We start from the raw sequence: 8,858 nt of genomic DNA, 5'->3' as shown, positions 1-8,858 counted from the left end.
TGGTTTCTCTTAGATGTCCCCAGATATACAAGTGACAGGTGTGCTCCTCACCCCATGTTTGCAAAGCCACTGTCCTTCCCTTCCCCCACATCCACGCTCCTAATGGTGCGGGGGGGGGGGGGGGGGCTGAAAAAAGCCTTGATACCTGGGCCCGTGAAGTCATAGACGCCTGTGTAGGCACTGGTGGGATGACAGGAGCTCTTTCGCATCCCTGACCCCTCGAAAAATCCCTGACGGAGACAGAAGGGAGACAACGTGCCTTTATTCTGCTTGGAGAGCTCAGAAGCAAACATACAGTATTAATAACGAGTATTTTACTCACTGATTACAAGATAAGCAGGCTTTGAGTTTCCCTATTCCTCTGTAATTATAATGAATTGTGTTCAAACATAAAAACCTCTGTAGTCCCAATTTTTGCCGAAGTCCCCTCCTTAAGATTAAAACAGTGCTTACCCACCGTTGTGCTTTGGATCCTTCTCGTATCTTCACATCTGTTAGGAGGCTTTGTTGCGTATCAGATTATATTTGGGAAAGTTTTCCGCAGTGCTTCAAAAACAGGAAATTGGCATCTTTGTGGATCATAAATCAAAGTTGGATGGAAACCCCCTTCTTTTGACTCGCATAGTGCCAGCTAAGCTCTTGCTGCATCTCGTGAAAATAAACGCAGGAAGTTCTGAGGATGCTTCTGCAGAGCTAAAAAAATTACATATATCTAAAATCACTTGATATCAACTCCCAACACATGGATACCTTATTTGGCCATAATTTTCCACAGAATGAGGTAAGACACCAACAGCTTTAATATTAGGAAAAAGAATGACACTTCTTATTGTTACTTGGTTGATCCTAGATGACATGTTTTTTCTCTATTCAGTGTCATGGCCTCATCCCGCCTCCTTTTTTCCCCCAACCTCTTTTTTCCAAATCCCTCCATGTTTTGAGCTCGTACTTTTTGTCCCTTCCAGGTCATTGTCTTCTGGTCTCTGATCTGCCCTGTGGATCTCCCTTGGCTGAAGTTCCCACTTCTCATGTGTCCGTAGGCCCCTATTCAGCCTCTTACACCTTTGTAAGTGGCATCCACATTTCAGTGTGGCCCCTTCCATAAAATTCTCCTCTACTAGTAACATTTCAGGCACCGATATGGCTGGATAAGGTGTCTGCACTGTAGTGTTGAAAATAAGCCAGATCCTCCTTTGACTTCCCTTTACGTTAAAATGAAACGAAGCAAAAGGAAACAAAGAGAAAACAAGGATGAGAAGCAGAAACCACTGAGCTACTTTCATTTTTCTGCTTGGTTATGCCAAAGTGATTATTTTTATTTTAATTTATTTTATTTTATTTTATTTTATTTTATTTTATTTTATTTTATTTTATTTTATTTTATGTAGGACCATGCCCAGTGTGGAGCCCAATGTGGGACTTGCACTCACAACCCTGACGTTGAGACCTGAGCTGAGATCAAGAGTCCAACGCTTGAGCCACCCAGGCGCCTCCCAAAGCGATTGTTTTTAAAGATGTGAAATAATCTTATGATAACGGTGTGTTTCCTTGCCTTTTCTTTATATATGCATTTCACCTGAAGTAGAGAAAAGGGAGATTTGTCGCGAAGAGTCAAGCAGCCGGTGATGAAATGAAGAAGTAGACACAAAGTTTGACCATCCCACTCTTCCACGGTCTGTTTCATAGGTTCTGGACGCACTACCTGGCTCTGTGGTGAAACCCCTGGGCTTTGTGTTCAGATGGAGCTGGGTTGGCGTCCCGGCCTGGCCACAACCGGCTGTGTGGCCTCAGGAAATGCTCAGTATTTAACCTACAACACCACGCTCGTGCCCACGTTGTAGGGTTGTGGTATGATTAAAAGGAGACAATTTAACTACTAAGGGCTCAGCCCTTTAAAGGGTGCGATACTCTTTGTCTTCCTTGTCCCTATTTTCACAAATGACCCTGGGTATTGGGTGGGTAGAAGAGTCCCCCATGTTCTGTGTGTCTGGCCGCCCATGTCAAGAGACTCGAGGACTCCCCTTTCTCCTGCAGGGGGTCACACCACTTTCAGGCTCCTTTAAGGGAGGTGGGGGGTGGTGAGCGAGCTCTGGCCAGGCATTGCCCAGGGAGCTGGGCTTGAATCCAGGCCACACAATGGTCATAGGAACATTTGACACTCAAATATACAAGGCCACAAGGCAGGAGCCGAGGGGAAATAAAACCTGTTACAGCAACACTCAGGGGCACCGTAACACGTGTTTCCACGCTTATTTATAGAAGCTCGTTCTACCCCCACAGCAGAGAGCTTTGGCTAGTCCTAATTTGTTTCTGAGGCAAATCCTTGGGACAAGTTTTTTGTTTTTTTGTTTTTGTCTTTTTTTTTCTTTCTTTCTTTTTGTGGGGGGAGGGGCAGACGGAGAGGAAGAGAGAGAATCTTAAGAAGGCTCCACGCATTGAACTAGAGAGTATTACGCTAAGGGAAATAAGTCAGAGAAAAACAATTATCCTATGATTTCACTCCTATGTGAATTTAAGAAGCAAAACAGAGGAGCATAGGGGGTGGGAGGGAAAAATAAAACAAGATGAAATCAGAGAGGGAGACAAACCATCAGAGACTCTTGATCATAGGAAACAAAGTGAGGGTTGATGGAGGGGAAGGGGTGGGGCGGTGGGGTAACTGGATGATGGACATTAAGGAGGGCAGGTGAAGTGACGAGCACTGGGTGTTATGCGGAACCGATGCATCACTGAACTCTAACTCTGAAACTAATACTACGGTGTATGTTAATTAATTGAAGTTAAATTTAAAAAAAATAATAATTTTTTTAAAAAGTCAGCATGGAGCCTGACACAGGGCTCTGTCTCACGACCCTGAGATCATGAGCTGAGCAGAAACCAAGAGTCAGCCACTTAACTGACTGGGCCACCCAGGCACCCCAAGATTTTTTTTTTCTTTGCAGTTCTTTTTTTTTTTTTTAATTCAATTTAGTTAACACGATTTTTTTTTAAATAGTGCGTACGTTTGTAACTGGACCAGTGGCAGTGGGGGGTGAATAGAAATGACAAGCACAAAATGTTTTCTCTTCATAAACATTACTGCTTTGGATCCGCACAGTCCTCCAAAATGGATGCACAGAGGAGGTTTTTCAAATAATTTCGTGATAATACAAATAGGGAAACTACTAGTCAAACCGGGGTATGAGAAAATTAGGGTAGCTCTTAAAGTTACAACATGGTCAGGACTAATATTTGGGCAAGGGTGGTGATTAGGCTGATGTTTTCTGTCAAGATGGTGCACAAATAAATGTTGTCACCCCAAATTCTCATTTATGTGAGACTTGCAGAATTTTGGGGTTGAGGATGTTCCCAGGGCATTGGGTGGTTGACACCTGTGTGAGCTGTCCGTGGTTAGAACCCAGCCTGTTCAGGCTCTTGTTGAGGTAAAGAAAAACGTTTGTGATTTTGGTGCTATAATTTAAAAAAAATGTGTTTGTCACCATTGTTTCTTTTGAATTCTAAAGAGAATGCTCATTGAATGAAATACATGTAGGTCCTGCAGGATGCCTTGGTTCATGCTTTCAGGAAGGCACTGTAGCTAAGTGGTTCAAAGCGTGGGGTTGGCACTCAAACAGAACTGTTTGAACCCTTGCTCTATCACTTCTAGCTTTAGGACTTTGGGCAAGTGATTGAACTTCTGTAAGTTTCAGTTCCTTTAGTCCTAAGAGGGTTGTCTTGACAATTAAATGAAATCTTTTTTTTTTTTTTATTACAGTCAATGTTAAGCTTTTGAAACAAGAAGACCCCAAATACAGTGGTTTAGACAAGAGCAGTTTGTTTCTCTCTTAGCTAAGTCTGGTCAGTGGACACTACTCACCAGGTCACCAAGGGATTCAGGTACTTCCACCTTTTTGCTCCTCAGTCCCCTGGGCGTCAGCATGGCTGCCACATCTGGGGTTCAGCTGGGGAAGGGGCTAAGAACCAAATTCCAGGTAAAACGGATTGTCTCTAAAATCAGAGAAAACTGAGAAGTTGCTCTTACCATTTCTGCTCACATTCCGTTGTCACTGACACATCTTACTCACATGGTCACACCTAGTTACAAAAAAGGGTGGAAAATCTTCAACTGGTTACCCATGTGTCCAGGGAAAAAAGGAGGCTGGGTTTTGGGGAGACAAGATAGCTATCAAGTCTGTCATACTATGTAGCACATAAACACAGGTTGCTGTTTCCATGAATTATTTCTCATATGTGTTCTTTATTTTTTTTTAAAGATTTATTTATCTGAGAGGACATGCACCTGCAAGCGAGTGGGGGAAGGGGCAGAGGGAGAGGAAGAGAGAGGGAGAGAAGCAGACTCCCTGCTGAGTATGGAGCCCGACGTGGGGCTCAGTCTCACCACCCCGAGATCATGACCTGAGCCCAAATCAAGATTCAGACACTTAACTGAATGACCCACCCGGGCCCCCCTAATATGTGTTCTTTAAATGCATTTCCTTAACTAGATCATTGCCTGGAACATAGTAGAGGCTCAGCTAATATTTTTCAGGTAAGAAATACTGGATTAATAAACAAATTGTTGGGGTGCCTGGGTGGCACAGCAGTTAAGCGTCTGCCTTCAGCTCAGGGCGTGATCCCGGCATTATGGGATCGAGCCCCACATCAGGCTCCTCTGCTATGAGCCGGCTTCTTCCTCTCCCACTCCCCCTGCTTGTGTTCCCTCTCTCGCTGGCTGTCTCTATCTCTGTTGAATAAATAAATAAAATCTTTAAAAAAAAAAACAAATTGTTGGGAGGGGGTGGGGGGATGGCATAACTGAGTGATGGACATTGAGGAGGGCATGGGATGTAATGAGCACTGGGTATTATATAAGACTGACGAATCACTGACTTCTACCTCTGAAACTAATAATACATTATATGTTAATTAATTGATTTAAATAAAAATAATTGTTTTCTCCTTCAGTGAAGATATTTTTATGGATCTCCTGGTTTTTTTTAGTGTAACTCTTTAATTTGCTCTCTTTTGTCAGATGGTAGGGAGAGCTGTAAGGATGGGAGGGGACAGCAAGTACCAGCAACTACATGAGGATTACCTCATCTAGCCAAAGGGCATCTTTTTTTAAATTAAATTTTATTTTTGTTAAAAGATTTTATTTATTTATTTGACAGAGACAGCCAGAGAGAGAGGGAACACAAGCAGGCCGAGTGGGAGAGGAAGAAGCAGGCTCCTAGCGGAGGAGCCTGATGTGGGGCTCGATCCTAGGACGCCGGGATCACGCCCTGAGCTGAAGGCAGAGGCTAAATGACTGAGCCAGCCAGGCGCCCCTTAGCCAAAGGGCATCTTGCCTCTCACAGAGGAGGTACACGGAGGGCAACCAGCACCCCCACCGCCATGCTCTGCCTCCCGCTACGCAGCAGATGTGGGAGAAGCAGTTTTGGATGCGTGGCTAGAATTTTTCAAAAAGTGGACACTTTCTTTTTCGGAGCATTAACTACTACCCGATGTAAGGATGAGCTGGTGTAACATGTTTGGCAGGCTGTGATTTCTCTCTTGCATCATCTATAAACACCAAAATGAGCTTTGTAAATTCATCTCTTAGACATTTGGGTCTCTGGAATTGGCGGGATCTTGCCTGTCAGTATCTCATCACGCTAGCAGACTTCAAAGACACAAGCACATTTTTTCCTGGAGGGAAGAAGTGAGGAAAAAGATCCTTCCTGAAGTTTTGGACCCGTCTGTTTGGATGGCCATGCTGGAATGTTGAACTGTCGGTTCTGGAGGGCCACTAACTTTGACTGGCCATCCCCTGGAGAAGAATCAGGTCCCCAGCATTGTTGTCAACTCCAGCTTTAAGTGGAACGGTTTCTGCGAAATCACCAGCCTCTAAGGGAATTGCTTTCATTTCTGGATTTTTGGAAAGCTTTGATCGTAGACATTGTTTTCCTTCACATTGTGCTGGACTCTTTCTCTTGGTGATATCTACCTATTTTACTATCATCAGTTTCTGCTCCCTGGTGCCACAAAGCACCATTCCGCTCCCTTCTGCAGTTCTTTCTTTGGGGGGTGTGCAGAGAGGCTGAGCGCCTTGTATCAGTAAAGCAACGCCATTCTCACTGCCTAGTTCTTCGGATTAACCCCATGCTCAGGATGGGAGCTGCGGTGCCATCACACATGTGAGCCCTCCCTGAAGGAAACATGAAACTCGTTTGTGATATTGGGTTTGGAGTGGGTGAGCAAGCTGGCTGAGCACTGGATGATCTAAGTCTTGGCCCCACTAAAATGGCCAAAGTCAAGAAGACTGGGGAGCGATGTCCTTATTCTTCTGTGAAGATCATGCATTGTGCTTGTTCTATCCGCCAGCACTGGGCCAGTGGCTTAGAGCTGTTCCAGGCACTGCCCTTGCCCTACCCTCACAGGGGCAACCCTGGCAGAGAAACACAGTGAGACAAGAATATGATTCACATCAGAGGCTGGGGGCCTAGAAATGGGATCTTTTGACTTTGATGGGGGCTTGTATGGGATGGGGCAGCTAGGAAGATTTCTCCAAGTCTAGTCTCAGCTTGCCGAGCCACTGGGGAACGTGCCTAGAAGCTGAGAGGCAGGAAAGAGCAGGTTATGTTCAGGGTGGCAAGAAGCTCAGTGTGGTTGGTATGTTTGAGGAGTGGAGTCTGGGAAGGCAGGCAGATGTTGTGTCCTAAAAGGTCTGAGGTGTGAGGTCTAGGGGGGAAGGTTGGAACTTTTTCCTGAAGATACTAAGCATCAGAGGACTGGAAGTGAAGGAGTGGCGCGGTCAGCTCTGGGGTAGGAAGACTGCGCAGGCAGCCGTAGTGAGTGAGGCTTGGAGTGGGTTGAGACTGATGGCAGGAGATCAGCCCAGAGGCTACTGAATAATTTTAGGCAAGAAATGCTAAGGGCCTCATCTAAAGCTGTAGGGAAGGAGAGGAGAGGACAATTTGAGAGAATTATGGAAAGTAACGGGCAGGACTTGGATACTGAGGTAATGTGGGGGTTAGTGAGAGGGTGCATGAAGAAAAGCAGAGGTGGCCCAAGGGTGTGGGGAATCTGGAGGGGCTTCGAGTCTTGTGGCTAAAGTGCTGGAAGCTCTGACCCAGTCAGAGCTCACTGGGCTGGGCTTCTTCCTGAGAGGCGGGGCCAACAGAGCTGGCCAAGGAGAAGGGGCTTCTGTGGGATCAGGCAAGACAGGAGTGTTGTGGTCTGTGGCCCATAAAGTTCAAGAATTAGACGCAAATCAGGTATTGACACATTGTCTCCTTTTGGCCCTTTCTGACTGACGTGGTCCTCAGCACAGTTTCAGATCTAGTGTCCCAGGGTCTCTGGCCTGGCAGCCGTAATACCTCCTGGGCAGCCTGGGGTCTGAAGGACACTGGTCTCAGCTCAGGAGTGGGGTGTGGACGGCCCAGCACGCTGGGGTCTAGTGCTTTCCTGGTTGGTTAGTGTCAAACTCATATTGGGGACACTCAGTGATTAGTCTAATTACACTTCTTTTTGCCTCTTTTTCTCTTTTCTAGCAACAATTACATATGTGATGTTTCATAGACCGGTTCTTAAGTTTTTCTACGAACAAACCACAATTACTGCCTGATAGCAGTCACCAAATTATTAACTCCTAACCTAACATAAACCAAATGCCTATGTGAAGCAGTTAAAGTATTGCAAGAATATTTATTTTGAGTGACTAAACTATACACTTCCTGTTCAGTGTTAAGGAAAATTGGTCTTTATTATTCCAGGGAAATGTCAAGATCGCTAAGTATCGTAGCATTTTGACCTGTGTTATGTTGAGCAAAGTCTCCACATGTTTCTCATAAAAATATACATCAGAGATGGTTTCAAACTGAACGTCAAACTTGGTTAAAGGTACAAACCTCTTCAAAGTTATTGGGAATATCAGATGTAACAATCAAGCGCACATCAGCGTGAGCCACGTTTTTCTTACGGGCTCTATCATGCTGATGGATTTAGCAACTTTGCGAGCGTCATTCTAGGTGATGGAGTGAGGCCTCTGCTCTCATCAGAATGACCTCTGCTGGCTGCTGGGTTAGGCTTTGGAGAAACTCCGTCTCCACCAAATTTTTAAGAAATGGGTAAAACCACTTATAAAAACATTTGAAAAATTGATGTTCTGTACCTTGCTGGACCTATGTGACGACCTGGGTTATACATATGTAAGAATGTATCTAGCTGCACGCTTTTCTGCAAGTTCTAGTTCAATTAAATATGAATACATATTTTCATAGTCCATGGAATGTCAGCAAGAATTTTTTTTCAAATCAAGTTCTTCCTGGTAAGAGGCTGACGGGGGAGCTGTGTTTTGTAGGCCACTGTTCAGTTGCTTAAAAACCTTAGTCCCATCATCTACTGGACCCTAAGTGCAGTGTTTTGAATCTAATTCCTTGGAATCTTTTTGGAGGACGCTAAGAAAAATCAGTGCCTTCTTGGCAAAGAGGTGATGATTCCTGCTTATCTGGGGAAGGCAGAGGCGGGGCGAAAGGAGAGAGTTTTCCCTGGATCACAATGTTTCGTAAGCATATTGTTTTGTGGCTCTTGCGTTATTTTGTAATAGAGGTAATTATTAATTTCCAACATGGATTTTGTACGCTATTTCCTTGCTTTAAAAATCTCCAAAAGCTCAAGGGTACGGAAAAGGGCTAATTTCTAGGACATAGACATGCTACCTTTAAGGGTTAAACTCCAGAAAACGAAGAGGCTTCTACACTTCTAGGTTACTGATATTTGTATGCTTAGCAGTGATTTGATGCCTCATTTTATCTAATATCTTTTCCTTTTGAAGCAAATTCTAGGTGTCACTCTGGTCTAGAAACACTGTGGAGCCAAACTGCCCTGGGTTCAAATCC

This window comes from Ursus maritimus, unplaced genomic scaffold, assembly GCF_017311325.1.
Source record: "Ursus maritimus isolate PB19 unplaced genomic scaffold, ASM1731132v1 scaffold_2, whole genome shotgun sequence".
NCBI classification, from domain to species: Eukaryota; Metazoa; Chordata; class Mammalia; order Carnivora; family Ursidae; genus Ursus; species Ursus maritimus.
Note: the sequence above shows the minus strand (reverse complement) of the source record.